General features: G+C 39.2%; 1 pseudogene; it reads right to left on the bottom strand.

Moving 5' to 3' along the window:
* Positions 1 to 990: 990 nt before the first annotated feature.
* The window catches only part of LOC100984015 (snRNA-activating protein complex subunit 5-like), a 278,450-nt pseudogene continuing 259,746 nt past the window's right edge, over positions 991 to 19,694 (bottom strand).

Below are 19,694 nucleotides of genomic sequence, written 5' to 3' on the forward strand. Positions count from 1 at the left end.
TCTTTCATTATGACTAAAGCAGTCTTTATCTTATTGAGCATGGTTATAATAACTGCTTTAAAATACTTCTCTAGTAACTTTAATATCCAAGTCATCACAGAGTTGGTCAATATTAATTTCTTTTCTCTAGAGCATGGGTCATGTTTGACTGTTTCTTTGTATGTATGGTAATCCTGCATTGCATCCTGGACATCATGAATGATATTTGTAGACACCATGAATTTTGTTATGTTCCCCCAAATAGTGTTGATTTGCATGTTTGCTTATTTTAGCAGTTAGCTCACTTAACTAAGTTTCTTCCCATTACAAGACGTGAAATTCCTAAACCCTTCATTTTAAATGGCTTCTTTGAAGCACATGAAAAATCTGATATTAATCAGCCACTTCTTCTGAACTTATTACCTGAAAAAATATCATTCCACCATAAAGCAAATCAAACAGAGGGACCTGAGTAGATGTTTACAGAGATCTTTAGTTTGTAGAGACTTCTCCTTCAAATAATAATAATAATAATAACAATAAAATTCTCTCATAGCTCTTCTGTTTTCCAAAACTAAGGGAGTTAATCAATTTGTTAGATTATGAAAGCATATGCGTCTATAATTTTATCAGTTTTTGGGTAGGTATTTAAACTCTATAAACCAGATCATCATTTAGGGGATTTCATATGACATTGTACTTAAATGACTTATACTTCTTGGCTGAACCAAATTTGATCTCCAAGAAAAGTCTTTGATTAATGAAACTACATTATTTATTATTACACAAATCATAGAAAACAAAAGAGTAGCTTTTAACAAAATTCGTCTATGTAACACAGGGTGAAGGACTATAGGGAATAGATCCAGCAGACAGAAAAAGAAATCTACATTTTGAGTTGGCTGCAGAACAGCTCAGACATGGCCAACTCCAGCTTGAGCTCCAGACAGTTGCACTGGTGCTCTGCTGGGAGATTTCAGGATAAAGTAATTTTGCAAGAGAAGGATCATCTTGAGATAGGACTCTGAAGTTTTTATTATTCATAGCACTTAAAGGTCTGGGATAACATATTTTAAGAACCCAAAGCAAGATGCTCAAATCAATTCTTACAGTTGGTCTCAAAAATAGATACACATAACTAGATGTTAGGACCAGGTTTTCTCCTGTTGCAGGGTTTCAATAACCAATAATGTTCCATTGGAAAACAGCTGCTCACAAGTCAGTTTATAAGCTCCTGTTTTGGTTAGTAAACAGTCTTCAATAATTGTAGCTGACCCATACTTAATTTTGCTGGAAATTGTTTTGCTTCTTTCTAGAGAAGCTTCTATTCATCAGTGTAAGGAAGAATGCAGAACCTCCACAGAAAGGAATTTAACCTCTAAGAATCACTACTCTAGAAAATGATAAAAATAAAACCACTGAACTTGTTAATAGTAGAAGATTACTTAAAATGCTTTCATCCACTCATTACTGAATTTCATGTAAGAGATGCGTAATATTTAGAACTAAAGAAAACTTTACAGATCACATAATCAAACCCCTTTTATTTCCAGGCTTGGACACTAAGGCCCAAAGCAGAGGTTTGCTTCTGCATCTACCTGTGTGCTAGCTGCTCCACTGTGTCCCTAAATTTACTTCATAAGGCTGTTTTTTTTTTCTGAGATAGATACGGAAAAGAGAAAGTGCAAGGACATAGAGAATGCATATTTCTCACTTTAATAGATATTGCCAAAATGCCCATGAAGATAGTCATGTTGGTTTATGCACCAACAAGCATGTATGAGAATGCTGGTTTCCCCCCAGTTTCATCAGAACATACTATCAGACAAAACTGATTTTAAATCATACCCATTTTTGTAAAAATCATATCTCATTGCTTTAATTCCTCTTAGCACTAGTGAAGAAGCTAAGCAAATGTTAATGTGTTTAATTAGATAACTGCATTTCTTTTCTTTTCTTTTTTTTTTTTTTTTGAGATGGAGTTTCACTCTTCCCGCCCAAGCTGGAGTGCAATGGCCTGATCTCGGCTCACTGCAACCTCTACCTCCCAGGTTCAAGTGATTCTCCTGCCTCAGCTTCCTGAGTAGCTGGGATTACAGGTGTCCGCCACCACACCTGGCTAATTTTTGTATTTTCCAGTAGAGACAGGGTTTCACCATGTTGGCCAGACTGGTCTCGAACTCCTGACCTCAGGTGATCTGCCCACCTCGGCCTCCCAAAGTGCTGGGATTACAGGCGTGAGCCATTGCTTCTCACTAATAACTGTATTTCTTCTGTGAATTTCTTATTCTTTGTCCATGTATTATTGGTTATTTGTTTTTACTAATTAACTAGTATTACTCTTTACATATTGCAGTTATTAATTCTTTTAACTGTTACATATGCTGCAATTTTTTTGTCTGTTTTCTCTAAGAGTAACTCAACATAACTTTAATGAAATGCTGATTAACAAAAAAGGGTATCCATGTTTCTCTGGGAACTGTTACATAAATTCTGCTTGAGAAGGTTATTTGTATTTTGTTTGGCTTTCACTGTTGCTTTGGCAGGGAAAATTAATTTTATAATATTAAGCAACTACTCATTTCACTGTATAGTGAGTGGAAAAGGGACAGTATGCAGAAATGATCTCTACTTCAGATCCCAAGTATCAACAACTCTTATTCTGTAGCTGCCATCTCTGTTATAAAAATCCAGTCTTCCAAGCATGGCACACTTCTTCTCTAAGGGCCAGAAATGAATTTCAAACTATCTTGTTGTATGTTTTCATTAGAGGAGGAACTGCTTCTTTTTTTTTCTTTTTTCTTTTTCTTTTTCTTTCTTTCTTTTTTCTTTTTTGTTTTTTGAGACAGAGTCTCGCTCTGTTGCCCCAGCTGGAGTGCATTGGCAAAATCTCGGCTCACTGCCACCTCCACCTCCTGAGTTCAAGTGATTATCCTGCCTCAGCCTCCTGAGTAGCTGGGATTACAGGCGCATGCCACCATGCCCAGCTAATTTTTGTATTTTTAATAGAGACAGGGTTTCACCATGTTGGCCAGGTTGGTCTCGAGCTCCTGACCTCAAGTGATCTACTCACCTCAGCCTCCCAAAGTGCTGGGCTTACAGGCATGAGCCACCGTGCCAGGCCGGAACTGCTTCTTTTCTCTTTTGCTATCTAGAAACCAGCAAACTCCATGATGGCTATTTATCTATAATTTATTTCCAAGAACATTCTGCCAATGACATCTCAAGCAAGATGTGATAACAGCTACACAAAGCAGTCTACAGCATGCAGTGTGTCTCAATGACTCTGAGAAGTAGCAACAACTTTTGTTCTCAGATGGCCCTCAGTCCTTCCCCGTGTCATCTTTCTGTCCTAGACTGTGGCCTAACTGCTCACAAGGATTCAACGGCATGCAAACAGCTGTTAGTTGGTTTTCTTAAAAGAGGTATTGCTGATTGGAAAGACTGACTCATATTTAAACTCTGCCCTTTTTGCAAATGCCAGATTTTCTCAATAGTATTCCAGAGGAAATTTTGTTTTGAACACAGTTACTGAATTTGACCAGACTACAGACATAGCACCACCCATATTGCTCAATGCTAAGACACAGCATCTTTGATTTTCTGTATGTCATAACGTTCTGAAGATTGAGTTATTGATGAGAAATTTTTGCAGCTACACATCCTCCTATAGTTCTTGCTCTCCATTCAAGCAGGCCCTAGGGCTCATGGCAAGATGATTTCCTTGGGGAGAAAGAGCCTGAGACTTAGAAATTTAATTTGTATAACGAATCCTGGCTTTTTCCCTCCTTTAGGGATCTGATTCTTCTTTCTCTTCCTCCTCTTCTTCTGTCACAGGACTCTATGCTCCACTCCAGCGTAGTTTGGTTGACTGATGCTTCATTCTCTATATGCACTGACATGACGTGTGACTGTTCAGGCACAGTTGGAGAATTTGGAGAAGACAGCACCTCATCCCCTCTCCTAGAACTAATCATTGATTGGAGGGCCAATGCTTCAACCTTGATGTGATTCAGCAGGTCATGCGAGGGCTGCCTTCAACAGAAGCAGTGTCTCCTCCTCCTTGCGCAGTTCCTGACCCAGCTCGGCATGTTTCCTGGTGACACTGCTGCCCGCCACATGGCCCAGTGCTGCAAATATTTTTATATAATTACATTTGTTCATTTAATTTTTAAGTGTCTTTTTAATAGAGAAAACAATAACTTTATGAGCTCAAAATCTGCAAATCCCTTGTATTTTCTAAAAGACTTTCTTCAATTACAAAAATTCCCCTTATGTTTTATTCTAATACTTTATAAATTTTGTTTAGCTTGTTGATTTTGCATCTGAAATTTACGTTACAATAAAATAAAGCTAAAATTTAATATTTTCCCTCAGATGCATTGCCAAGTATCCCAACATAGTTTGTTGAATATTTCTTTTTTCTCTGCTGATTTGAAATGCCAATTTTCTCATACACCAAATTTCCATACAGATACATGGCTGTGGCTCTGTCCAATATTCTTTTCCATTGATCTGTTGGCATATTCCCATGCCACCATCTATGTTCAATTACTGTAGGATGAATATATATAGATATATGTATATCTATCTGTCTATATCAGAGCAGTTCTCTCATTGTTCTTGTCTTTTAAAATTATTATAGTTATCCTTGCTCATTTACTGTTCAGCATATTTTGCTTCCAGTAATTGATTGTAAGAAATGAATGTAATAATTTTTTTAAATGGCTCTGATGTTGAAAAGACTGTAAAAAAATGAAGTACACATTGGCCAACTTAGCATACCTTTTGAAAGATATTGTTTAAGATTCCATATTGATCTTGCAAGATCATTCCAGGGAAATAAGTGTGTTATTGTGGTGGATACACCCGCCACAATCTCACCATTTGAGGATGTATCTCATCATTTTGAGATACATCCTCAAAATGGCTCCAAATCCACCTTATTCTAACACAAAGTGGACTTTGCAATCATAGTTCTTGTCCACTAATTGTGACACGTGGATTCCATCACCCTGTTGTTTCTGAGGCATTCTTTGCACTTGCTTCCATTAGGTTTATGACATTTGTGAATTGGGTATTTTTACTGAACTTTTAATCTTTCATCATCTTCACACGATCGAATAGGCTAAAAATGCTGCAGACTGTGAAAGGCTGTGCACCTCAATGCTAGAGGAAGTCTGTTCAACAGACCCGCTGCATGGATTTCATCATTTCACCTCAAGCTTTACCACAAAGGTTACATCTGCTGAATTAGAAATAGGGTGATAATTCTCATTTGCTTCTATCTCAATTCGGACTTAGATACAGACTTTTAAAAACAAAATTACCTTCTGGACACTGCTTCTTGATGGACTCTGCCCATTTTAATTACAAGAGTTACTGTTTTTTTAGGAGTCAGGAGCTGGATTAATATGAGTTCTTTCACTCTCAAAAGACCTCACACCTCATGGCCTTAAATGGTTAAAACCTGAAAGAGACAGAGTTTAAAATATAATAATTCATTACTTGGCATGAGATTAGTCCTCAAGTATTTCCACAACCACTTGTACTTCAGGGAAACCCCCATCAAGAACCTCATTGATGGCTAAAAGACACCGTCAGGTAAAGAAGTAAATACAGTCCATACTTGTAATTTGGTTCATCTGGGTTACTGGAGCTTCCTCTCATCATTGCTTCTCTTCTGTTTCTATGCATTTATATTGCCTTCACTGAACATACCATTAGCTTCGAGTTGATTTTGTATAAAGAAAGAGCTTTTTAGCAAAGGTCTTTTGGCCCCTTGCTTGTTTTATTACTGTCAACACAGAGTTAGAAAAGAACTATTTAATAAAGTTGTCAAGGTCTTGAAATGATCACTCAGCCAGTTCATCAAAATGATGGAAAAGATAGAGCAAAGTATTTTTGCATGATCCTGTCCTTATTATCTGTTGGTCATCCAACAAGGATCAGCTGTACAGACAATCACCTAATAACAGTAGCTCTAAAACAATAAAAATGGAAAAATAGTAACTATATAGTGAAGAAACCTGGCAGACACCGCCTTCACCAAGTGGTCAAGTCCAGTAATGGGACAAATCAAATCCTCTGCCTCCAAATATAATGAACTGGGGAGAACGCAACACCTCTTTAGTGCTATTGCTGCCCCACAACCTGATTCTCACTGTGAGGAAACATGAAACAAACCCAAATGGGAGGACATTCTACAAAATATCTAGCCTATCCTCCAAAAATATCAAGTTATAAAAATCAAGGAAAGACTGAGAAACAACTGTTTCAGACTTAAGGGGACTAAAAAGACAGACAACTTAATATATCTTTCAGGATTTTCTCTGGTCATAAAGCATATTACTGGGATGACTGGCAAAATCCAAATAAGATCTATGGATTAGATAACAGAATTGTAGCAACATTCATTCCCTGAGTTTACTGTTTGTACTATGGTTATATATTTTGGAAAAAAAAATCCTTGTTTTACCATTTCAGTCCCCTGATCACTCCTAGCTACAAGGGAAAAATAGGAAAATCAGTCTATATACCAAGCCTAGTGAGCTGGTTAAAAATCAGAGTTCTGCTACCTGTGATAAAGGAGAGAATCGATACTAGAATGAAACCAGTGGTCTTAGACATGAAGTATGTGTTCTTGAGAAATGCAGTTGTACGAAGACAAAGTCGCTGGAGAGGAAGACCTGTTTTAAGGCTATCAAGGGCAATCTCATGGATGAGAATGAGGTTATACATACCCCAGCCTCATTTGGACTAGAATGAAAACATCAAGGACTGACTGCCCTCACTCACATGTTATCTCAGGGGCCAGACCATCTCCTGCACCTCTACTTTCCTTTATCTCGCACCCACCAGTTTCTTCTCCCTACCTGCTTTGCTGACATATGAATCCAAATAGTGTTCCCAGTTTTCAAGTCTAAATGGCATGGCAGGTCCTGCCTTCACTATCAACTACCGGTGCTCATTATATCTGTTTCTATTGAATTGATTCCACCCATACTTTCGTAAAAGGATTTCAGCGACCACAGCACGTCTAGAAGTGTTTCAGAACAGTTGTCCATCTGGGGCTAATCCTGTGCGGCTTTAAGGAGGCAATGTCACATGGTTATGATTTGAGATTAGAGGGTTATGATTACAGATTCTCTTGGAAGAATAAAGGGTCAGGATGAGAAATGATTGTGATAGTTGGAGGATATTTCAGAATACTTTTCATTTGAAAAAAAAAAAGCCAAAATTAAGATGAAGTGATCATTCACTTCCAGAAGTAAAAAACTGCTAGGATCGATCTTAAGAACAGCAAATCAAGTAGCTAAAGTGGAAATGTACAGTAAACATGATGAAGAAAATTACCCCCAGTAAAAATCCATCGATGGAATTTTTTCAAAGACCTTTCCCCAAGAGCATACATATAGAAATAGACGGGGCATGGGAGGGACAAACAGGCAGCAAATCAAAGCGATCTGCAGTGAAATTAAAAGAGAACTGAAGCCTGTGACATTATCCCTCTCTCTAGTAAGTTTTCTGCCTTTACTTGAATTTTTTTCTAAACTTAGGTCTTGGTAAATCTGGCAGCTGTCACAAAATACCATCTGTCCTAAGAAAATGGGTGTAGAGGTGGCTGTGACCCAGGGGATTTTCCCAAATGCTGTTGGCATGTATTTTTGGCCTGATCAAGTCCCTGACAAGAAAGTAAAAATCCTACAAAGAAAATCTCTGAAGCTGCACTCAAAAGAGAAATGGGTGCACAGTCCCGTTATAAAATTGGGGCAGGAGCTGCCCACTGTGAAAAAAGGGGAAGGTGGCTGGGCGCAGTGGCTCGCGTCAGTAATCACACAGCACTTTGGGAGGCCAAGGCGGGTGGATCACGAGGTTAGGCGTTGGAGACCAGCCTGGCCAACATAGTGAAACCCCGTCTCTACTAAAAATACAAAAAAGTTAGCTGGGCATGGTGGCAGGCGCCTGTAATCCCAGCTACAAGGGAGGCTGAGGCAGGAGAATTGCTTGAACCCGGGAGGTGGAGGTTGCAGTGAGCCAAGATCGTGCCACTGCACTCCAACCCAGGGGGCAGTGTGAGACTCCATCTCAAAAAAACCAAAAAAACAAAAGCAACAAACAAACAAACAAACAACAACAACAAATGGGAAAGATGAGGAGGAGTACAACTTAAGACAGCTCATGCTTAACTCCAGGGGAGGCAGGGGAGAACAGAGAGAGGCATGGGAATTCTATAAAACAGGCATGGAGTTTGCCCTCTGAGAATCCATCTATATCTGATTAAATGTACGGATTAGTCAGAATTGTCTGTAACTTTTAGTCTACCAGCTGAGAGCACACTTCTAACCTGAGTAATTTAAATATTGGAATTGCTCAGTCTTGGTGAACTGGGTACATTGAAAGCTGTCCTCATCAGCTCTGTTTAAGTTATCCAAGCATTTGAGAGGAAACCGTTTTAACCTCAGTCTGCCATCATTGATAACAAGAGGTTTTCTTCAACTTGAAAAGAAAGCCATCAACTACCTTTAAGATAACTTCCTGCTACCGGTTCTTTCAGCGGGTAGGAAAATATTTGGCCAGTGCCCAGGTTTTGCAGGAGAGTCAGAGTATTGCAATTGCTCATCTATCTCCCAGCAAAACTGTGACTGTGGATCTTGTTTGCTCTGAGAGAATATCGAATACTTTTATTTATTTTTGTGTGTGTGTGCAGGGGGATTCGGATGCTTGTTTGTCACCCAGGCTGGAGTGCAGTGACATGGTCATGGCTCACTGCAGCCTCCATCACCTGGGCTCAAGCAATCCTCCCTCCTCAGCCTCCCAAGTAGCTGGGGAGCTGGGACTACTGGCACACACCTGCCCTAAGTTTTTTATTTTTTGGGGGAGATGGGGGTCTCACTTTATTACCCAGGATGGCCTCTAACTCCTGGCCTCAAGAAATCTTCCTGCTTTAGCCTCTGAGTCACTGGGATTACAGGCATGAGCCACCACACCAGGTTCTGAATGCTTTTTAAACTAAACCCTTGGCCATTGTGCTGAGCAGGTATTAGGAAAACGGCAGACATGCTGATGAATACTCTAAAGCCTACTTATCCGTGCAGAGGGGGGCTCCCCAAAACTGATGGGGAAATGCAGCAATATCCTCTTGATTCCACTGGATGTTTAAGAGGAATGTGGGAGATGCCTCTACAAACTAAAACCTCAGCTAGGCAAAGGCCAGATGCATACGGACGAGAAACACACAGAAATAACCTGCAGAGGCCGGGCGCGGTGGCTCACACCTCTAATCCCAGTACTTTGGGAGGCTGAGGTGGGTGGATTACTTGAGGTCAGGAGTTCAAGAACAGCCTGGCCAATGTAGTGAAACCCTGTCTCTACCAAGAAAAAAAAAAAATTAGCCAGGCAAGGTGGTAGGTGCCTGTAGTCCCAGCTACTCGGGAGGCTGAGGTGGGAGAATCGCTTGAACCCAGGAGGCAGAGGTTGCAGTGAGCCAAGATCGCAGCACTGCGCTCCAGCCTGGGTGACAGAGAGAGACCTTGTCTCAAAAAACAAAATCAAAGAAATAACCTGCAGAGGAAACACATGCAAACCATACACACTACACATACACACCACACATACACATCATACCATGCACACAACACACACTACACATACAAACCACACGTATACATCACACCACGCACACCACCATACCACACACACCACACATACACACCACACGTCACACCATGCATACCATATACATATCCACCAAACACAACCACACCACACACACCGCACACCACCTGCACACCTGTAAGGTAAAGAAGTGGATACAGTCCATATTAGTAATTTGGTTCATCCGGGTTACTGGAGCTTCCTCTCATCATTGCTTCTCTTCTGTTTCTATGCATTTATATTGCCTTCACTAAGTATACCATTATCTCTCTCTCTCTCTCTCTCTCACACACACACACACACACACACACACACACACAATGTACAGTAACCCCAGGCAGCAGTGGCAGTCCATGACTACTACTTTCTCACATAAGTGACCCCGTGAATTCATTTCTGCACAGGTGTCTGAGCAGTGGGTGGAGTCTCTTTCTGTCAGTGACAGAAGGACCTGCAGGCTGGAGACTGTGGGAGTCTCCAGAATTTTCAGCATCGAAGGGGTTGCCTGCAGCCCCTGATGTGAGCAGATCCCTTGGCAGAAGCTGTGGAACCTGCTCATTTGCTGGGAAAGGAGGAGGAGTGCCAGCACGCAGTCTGTGTTCATGCTGAGTGGGGCGTCCTGAGACCTATCGGGGTGCACCAGCCTGTGAGGGAGGCACAGTGCCCTGTTGGTGCGAACGCCACGTCCTTCCAAAGTGTGAGGCATTCAGACTTGACCTCCAGGCACACTTTGCCCCTCAGGGGATTTTTCCTTATCTCTCACTCTGTCCTCCAGGTGCTGAGAAGGACTTCCTTGAAGGTGCTCATTGAGCCAAAATGCCTGAGGAATGCAGGATTCCCTTGTCACACTGGGTTCTGGGCTTCATTAAAAGAAAAAATATATATATATGTATATGTATACATGTAATATACACTATGATGAAAATGTCAGACATAATGTAAGATGTGATGTATAGTATGTTCAATATATTTTAGGTGTACCACGTATTTATAATATAATAATAAATATGATTTATAATATATTTTAATATATATTACACAGATATAGGTATGTGCATATATGCACAGGTATGCATGTGTCTTTTATTTAATTAACAAACACTTATATACCAATTTCTAGGTACACTGTCCCAAGCCCTTTATAAATGATAACTCATTTAATTTAACCTTCAGAACAACCCAATGCTACAGCTTCTTCCCCCCACCCCTACTCCCACTTTACAGATGAGGAAACCACACCTGGGCAGGTTGGGTAACATGCTTCAGGGTGCATAATTAGCACGTGATGAAGCAGGGTTCAAACGGCCCCTCTGGCTCCTGATCTTGTAGTCATGTTCCATTCCAGCACCCTGTCCAGCTCACTCTCACCTGAGAGGGGACCTGCGAGGGGGAATTTAGTCAGGCTTAGTTGGGCAGCTTGGTAGTACATAAAAATTTTCCCTGGGCTTTTCTCTAGGCCACAAACTCTCTAAGATGATTTGAGGGATGTGCATCTATACCTCTGACCATTCACATTCAGCTTTGCAAGGCCTCAGACTTTGGATGAAGAGAGTTGTGGAGAACGAATTTGTTAACGCTGCAAAGAAATGTTAATTGTGGTGTAATTTCATATTAAACAGTGTGAAAAGTCATAGGAAATCTTCTTTCACAAGATATTATTTAAGCTATGCATTTATTTACTAGAGGTGAAAATAGAAATAATCTAAATCCATTTTTAAATGCTTTTTTAAAAACCATGCTACATTTTTAAAATGTTTTTTTAAAAACCATGCTACCAAATAATACAAAGAACAAATTTGTGCATGCGTGTGTGTGTGTGTGTGTGTGTGTGTCTGTCTATCCTATGCATATAAATGTCTTATTATTTACCTGTTATAAAATTCTAGATGTCACCTCATTAAGCCCATTATCAACGAGTTATTACTGACCATCACTGATGTTTTGGGCTATTTTTACCTGCTTTTATTTATTTTGTTCTTTTTTAGGAAGTTTTACTCATATATTAACTTCTCCATTGACACTGCTTCTTACTTAACACTATGTGAATGCAGATTGTAGTCAAAGATATTCAAGGATTCAAGGGTTTGACTATTTTCTCATAGCAATAGCATTTGCTTGTGGAGTATCTTAAGGGCACTTTGAGATGAGTGAGAATGAGATTTTGAAACTGAAGATGGGCCTAGAGCTGGTGCCCTCATCACCCTCCTTCTCTGAATGAGCCTCGTGGAGCAAAAATGCCACCGTGGAAATGAGGTGGCGCACAGTGCTGGTAAAGCTTTTACAGTTTATAAATTCTTTCCTCCACAGTGTCTATTGGCATATCTCAAAAAGAGCCATTGTCCTGACGATGCCCATGATCTCCCAGAAAGATGTAAAGAGAAATGGCACTGGTATCCAGAGTAGCCCAGAGGTAAGCAGAGCCCAGAGCCCCATAGGGCTGCCCACGTTAGCAAATAGAAATACAGGAAGTTAAAGTCAAATTTCAGACCCTAGAGTGCTCACCATTGTACTACAGACCCCAATGCTTTACATTTCAGATAAGCAATAAATAATTGTCTAGTATATATATGCCCCACATAAGCCATGGAATATATTTGTACTAAAAGAACCATTCACATTTAACTGGGCATCTGGTATTTTATCTGGCAACCCTAGCAAGAAGGCAGGGGCAGCACAGGTACATGAAGGCCACTTTGCTCTACTGACAGATGAATACAATATTCTTTGCATCTGTGTTTCCCTGATGAGTATTATAAACTAATGTTTTCGTGCAATCAAGATAGGAGTATATTTTAGGGAGTCTCTGCACAGCCATGAGTGAGAAGGTAGTGTTAACAAAGAAGAAGGAAGTGTTAGTGAAAAATTGGAGAGACTGGAACAGAAGTGCTGATTTCAAAGCATGCCTTGAACACTAGGCATTTGCCATCAGACAGGTCAGTAGACTCGTAGGGAAGGGAGAAAGGAAGTAAGACTTTTTCAAGTAGTTTAGCTTTGCCCATAAATTGTGATGATATCTACCTACTGACGATGGCTTTTGAGAGACTTAAATAATACCACCAACCACAAAAGTGCTTTATAGAGTACAAAATATTACACAAATTGTTAGGATCACATTTCCCAACTATACCTGTTTTAGGAGGAAGAAAGGGAGGAAAAGGAGCAGGAATCTCTTTCTCCTCCCCTTCTTCTGTATCTATCTGCTTGATCCTGAGCTGATGGTCTTTCATGTATTAAGGAATGTCATATCACTATGACCACCTCAGCTACTGCTAATTAATTCAACTCAAGCTACTGCTAAATGAATGACAGCAGATTTCGATATCCTGCTAACTTGCTTTTTAGCTTAGAGCAGCCAGGCTATTTTGCAGCCAACCAAATACACATCAAAGAATGTTAAGTCTTTCTGTGCCACAGATATAATACAGATTTCTTTACAAAACAAAGATGGAGGGTCAATATTCCCTGAGGCAAAAGGCTGAAATATATCAATTGCTATCCAATATAAAGCACTGTTTTAACAGTGAACATCCTTGGAGTCAGAAGACCTGGGTTTAAGGAGAAACTCTGCCATGTACTGTGTGTTCTGGGCTAATCCTTTAACTTCACTGAACTGTAATTTTGTTTTTTTTTTTTTGAAAAATAACCTTATCTTTCATATAAGCTGTTGTGATGATTACATGTGGTTTATATACATATATAGCCCTTTGTGAAATACAATATACAATAAAATATAATCTGTTATTCTTATTAAGCTGTGTTGTGTTTGCATTATTACAACTGAAACGGAGTCCCGATCTTCTACAAACACTCGCAAGGGTCAAATCCTAGCGTTATTTCCATCAGCTAGTTCCTACCCTGAGTTTTTGGACTTATATACTTCCCTGAAGTAAAATTGCCCCAACTTTCTTTCAACTAAAATTTGAAGTATTCAGGAGGCTTACATTCAATTTAGTTTAGCAGTAGTTTGGAAGGATGTCGAATATTTAAAATGTGTCCTGTTTGCTGAGGTTCGAGGTCTTTAAGATGATTTGGGGGTGTGCAGATATACCCTGTGACAGTTCAAGATCAGCTTCGTAAAAGTCTTCATATTTCATACGCAGACAAATGCATTAACAGTGCCAACAAATGAGAATTACAGTGCAATCCAGACAAAGGGTGTAACAAATCCAAGGAAATCTGCTTTGGCAAGAACCACTTAGTGAATGCAATAAAGCAAGCTCTGAGCTGCAAATGTCACTCCCTGCCCCCACGTTGGTCTCAGCTGAGCAGGTGGGTGTCTGCCTTGCCTTGAGCCACTGAGCAACTAGGAGCCTGAATATTATTTATTATTCGTAAGAAATGGAGCCAGTGCATTTCAGATATTTGCAGAGTGTTGCAGACATTAATGAGAGTGGAGAAGCGATCTGTTCCCTGGTGGACCCCTACTGCATTTATTCGAATGTGTGATTATTAAACTGCACAAGTCTCTCTGGGGCTCAATGCCCAGAGTGCATTACACCCTGGAGAATGTGAAAATACTTTAATTAACAACAGGAGTGGGCAGACCTGCTGAGTGCCTTCTGTTACCATCCTTGGGACCTGGAAAGTCAAGACTCATTTGTCACCCCCACCATTTTTCATTATTGACATAAAGAAAACACTAAGCAACAATTTCACTTAAAATCGATTGGAAAGGCTGCTAAATATAAGATATTTCACTCCTTTCCTTCCTCTGGCTGAAATTTATTAGTAACCAATATTACACGAACACATGCACACATCAGCACACTCACACACACATGAGAAATGAACTTGAGATTTCTCTATATTCCACGTGCTCTGCAAATAGTATAGCACTCTGGAGTGTATAGATGGAGAACATGCCAAATTGACTTGGAATATGCATCCATTTGAACATGCAAATTTGCATTAGTCAATTACTCAGTCTGATAAATGCTTTGGTTCATTAGTTTAAATAAAATACTGGGAAACTCCTAACACCCTAGCTGACTAAGAAATGATGTGTTTTTGTTTGTTTGTTTTTTAAATGTTGCTTCAGTGATTTCTGCCTGAACTGGTTGTATTTAAGACCATGTAGTACCCAACCACAATTTACAGGCCAGGAGAAGGGGCCTGCCATGGACACTGTGCAAAGATCAACTCTCATTTTTTAATCTTGCACCCTCTGTCCAGAACTGATGTGTTGCCGCGTGAGAACTGAATGTGAGGAGAGTGGCTGTGCACACGCATGCAAGCCAACCTTGGGTGTTGCCCCACAGCTGGTCTGCAGGCTGGCTTCTTGTAGAATAGAGCCACTTCATGACATGGACTGGTTTGGCCAGAATTCAGAATTTACTTAACAAAGACCTAATTGTCGCATCACTCTACCAATTCTTAATTATTTATCGAGCATCCACTAGCGCCCCAGATTGGCATAGGCCCCCAAAACAGTGGGCAACCCAGATGAGAAGAGACCAGTATCTGAGACACATTTGGAGAAAATTAAATGCTGATTTGTGACATTGAGACTTTAACCTCCTTGAAAGCATACTATTTTTCCAGAAGTATTGGGGAAGTTTTGTTTTTTGCTTTTTTGATGTACTAAATGAGAGTGGAATAGATGGTGAAGCAAGAAGCTATTTTTTTAAAATAAACTTTTCATTTCAGAAGAGTTTTAGATTTATAGGAAAATTGTGAAGGCAGAACAGAGAGTTCCCGTATGCCCACACACCCAGTTTCCCTATTATTAACATCTTACATTAGTCCAGTACTTTTGTTATAATTAACAAACCAATAGTAATACATTAGTATTAACTGAAGTCATACTTTATTCAGATTTCCTTAGGTTTTGCCTAATGTCCTTTTTCTGTTCCAGAACCCCATCCAGGCTACCACATTACATTTAGTCACTGTATCTCCTCAGGCTCCTCTGGGGACAGTTTCTTAGACTTTCCTAGTTTTGATGACCCTGACAGTTTTGAGAAACACTGGTCAGATATTGTGTAGAAGGCCCCTCAGTCGGGATTTGTCTAAAGTTGTCCTCATGAGTAGATGGGGGTTATGATTTTGGAGGGAGAAAGACCACAGAGCTGAAGTGCCCTTTTCATCATGTGAGATCAAGAGTGTGTACTATCAACATGACTAATTGCAGGTGCCATACTTTTCTCCCCAAGAAGACTATTGTCTAAAAGTATTTGAGGCCTTCCCTGCCAAAGTAGACGTATAAGGCATCAGTCATACACCAAGTCATATACCTGATCCACTTCTTGGACTATGACCAGCTTCTCAGTTTACTCACATGGCTTATGGACCCTAATATTTGTCATGCAGCACTTGCTTTCCCTAGTAAGCATCATTTTCAGCATTAACATTAGATATTTAAAATGTACAGAGGCTATGAACTATCTTGAAGAGAATATAGTTTCCACCTCATTCTAGAAAATCAAGTGTATCTTGATTTACTTGTGAGAAACCTCAGCAATTGAGTATTTCAAGAAAGAGCTGAACCCTTATATTGACTGACTTGGTGATTTTACATTTTAAATGTTCCTGTCACAGTTGAGTAGCTATAGGTACAATTTTTTCATGAGATAACTTGCGGGATTGAGAACAGGAGTGTTTACTGAGCATCTACTATATATAGACATTTTACATAGTGTACCTCATTTAATGACCACAGTAATCCTACATCCAGGTCAGGTATAATTGCATGCACTTCACAGAAAAGGAAGTGAACTGTCTGGTAAACCAGGGCACATGATGACGAATGATGAACTAGAATGTCTACATGACCCATATTCTTTGTACAATACACTCTACTCCTGCTGGAGTTGATAATGCTGTGTTCTAAGGGGATACAGATAGGTCTGTCTCTCATGCCTGAAGTGTCTCCATAAGTGATGCAAGACTTTTGATCTCCAAGAATTTCCAGACTTCAAGAATCTTCTGGAAAAATAAAAGGTTTTTTCTTTATATACATTAAACCTTGTATGTTTAGTAAAAAAGTTCTGTACATTTCTTCATTTTTCCTATATTTAGGCAAAGTTTCTCACTCTTTTTTGATAATGATATTTAAAAATGTCTTTAATAAAATTGCTCATAAAATTTATAGGACTTGCCAGAGAATCAAAGTGAGGGGAACTTTAATAATAGTGTACAATAGAAAAATACATACTAATGTGATTAGTATGAAAATGGAAGCAACATATGTATTAAAATAGAGGGTTTTTTTTCCTGTAATACACAAGGAGCTTGTATAACTTAATGAGAAAAAGAACAATCCAACACAACCATGAACAAAGCTCAGGAATAGGCCGTTTTCAAATGAGGGAATAAAAATGGCTAGTAAATATATGAAAAGATATTCAGACTCTTTACTAATTAAATAAATGCAAATCAAAACAACAGTAAGATTTTTGACACATCAAATTGGCAAAAATTGAAAATGCCGATTCCCAGAATTGGCAAGAATTTGAAACAAATAATTTTTTAGCAATACCAATCATAGCTTAAGTGTACATTTCCTTTGAACCAGAAATTCCCCTTCTAGAAACTTATGCTGTAGAAATATTTGTCAAGTACACAAAGATATGTTTCCCTGGGTGTTAATTGCATCATGGTTTATAAATTACAAACTAGGAAACAATCCAGCTGTCAATTAGTGGGGGTTTATTAAAACAAATTATAGCACATACACACAATGGAAAGCTGTGCAAATCATTAAAAAAAGATATAAAGGAGAGCCACATTATGTTTTTGAGTGAAAGAATCATGTGGCTGAAGTTTATATTTTTTATCCAATGTGTGTCACTATATGTGACTTTGCCTACACATTCCCATACCTATCTTAATGCAGCAGTGATTGGACTTTACAAGAAACAGAATCCTAAACGAGGCATAATCTTATTTTTTGCATGCACTGATAATGCATCTGCAAACAGACCAGCAATTTAGAAAAATATTTGTAAGCATAGTCAGGATGTTATAAGCATGAAGGTCAGCTACTCATTAAAAACATGCTGAATTAAGGTCATTGTACATTATTAACCAGGACTCTGTTAATAGTGCACAATGACCTCAAGCTAAGACGTTCTAGGAAATATCAGAAGCATGGGAGTTATATAAGACGATTCTTCAAACATATGGATTTCATTAATTGCATGGCTCCAGATTCGACTAGTCTTTTCTGTAATTCCTTTGTCACATGCTGAATGTTATAGAATGAAAAGGCATAAATAAACATCATTACAGAAAATGTTCCTATGCTACTAGCTTTAAGTAATTGCTATGCAATTCTAAATAACCCACTTGAAAAAAAGAAAACATCATTAGTCTGAAATGTCTGCTAACGTTTTCGTTCTACTTTGTTAAGGTCCATTTAGGGAGAGACTTATCACAGCCATACTCAAATAATCTGATCCTCTAAAAATACTTTATAGTTAAGTTACACTGATGAAAGTAATGTATTTACCCAAGAGGTAAACACATTCCCTGGAAAAGTCCTAATTGACAAAGGAGTAGGAATTTACCCTGTTGTGTGTGGGGCAAACCAACGGTGAGGCTCTGTGGCCCTCAGCGGAGAATAAAACCTATAACAGCAAGGGTAATGTGCACTCTATATGTCTACAAAGGCTGAACTTGGACGCCATTGTCTAGCATCTTTTGAACTAAGTCTAGAACAATGACACTCCCCTTGGACTTTCTAAGATACTTCTAGGGCTTTAAGTTTATCTGATATTTGGCAAATGCTCAGCATAATTTTGGTTCAGAAAATAGTCACTCTAGCCATATCTAATATGGATGGTAAAAACTGTCTCATTATTATCTAGTTATGGAAAGTTGTCCAAAGGATGCCAGGTGTTCATCATGGCTACTATGATTTTGAGTGGAAAATGTGGACCCAAAAATATTTTATGAGGAGGTACAGATACGCCACCTCAAACAATAACCTACTAAAAGCACTAAGAGAAATGAACAACAAATGAAGCAGCCGTGGGAAATATATCAAGAAACTATGGCAATCTGGCTGGACCCAAGGAGTGCTTTGAACAGCAGCAAGCTCTAGAAATAGCAGCAGAACTTAGCCCAGTCTGGTTTGTGGGCTGCTGGTCATGCAGTGTGGTCTTTTTGGTCACCTCTGCTCACAAAGGTAGAGTTCATTGGAACAAGGGACTGTTATAACATCTTTCAACCTGGTATTCATTTTTTGAATCATTGCATAACATTTACATGGAATAACACATACCAAGTTTTGAATAGTAACAGGCGCAACCTCAAAGGCACCACGACTTGGATAGGCCTTCAAAAGTCCAGCGACTTGGTTGAATGAATCATAATCTCTTTGATCTAACATCTGGATGGCAACCCCTTTAAGGATCTCATTTCCTGTATATTCACATCTCTTCCTTGCATAACAATATCCACCTTCAGACACACACAGGGTAAAAGCAGAGAAAATTTTCAGAGTCTAAGCTCAACAACAATTTGTTTATTCCAGCATCATGGTTCAGCCTTTTGTTTTTACTTTTCAAAAATATTTTTAAAACAAATTGGGTATCTTTTATTACTACAGTCCTAATGTTTTACATATTGCTTAGCACATAATTGACAGTAAACAGTTAAGGAAGGAGTAATGGAGAAGGGGAAGGAGTTTATTTGAGAGAGTTGGGGCTTAATTATCTGTCATATCTTCAATTCCCAGATTTTCTGCAGCATGAGTCAACTACTAACCCAGTGAGCAGCAGAAAATTTCACATCGTTTTAAGAAAGATAGTGGGGCAATCTTATTTCTACTGCCAGCAAAACCTAGGATGGCAGCAGCAGAAAAAGGTATAAAACATAATTTAGAGGTTAAGAGCAACTGGGGCAATGAGCTAGATACCCTAGTTGTGAAGACAGACCCACAAAGTGGGGCATCAGGTTGGGAATTCTATGATTAATGAAATCTCTACAAAGGGAGAGATTTTAAAGAAGCAGAATATTTTATAAGTATCTTCCTAGTGTTCCTGTAGGCCCCTGACCAAATCTTGCTGATGATAAAAATAGCATTTCAACAATCATAGGTCAATACTCCTGGGTCT

This window comes from Pan paniscus, chromosome 5 (assembly GCF_029289425.2).
Source record: "Pan paniscus chromosome 5, NHGRI_mPanPan1-v2.0_pri, whole genome shotgun sequence".
In the NCBI taxonomy this organism is placed as follows: domain Eukaryota; kingdom Metazoa; phylum Chordata; class Mammalia; order Primates; family Hominidae; genus Pan; species Pan paniscus.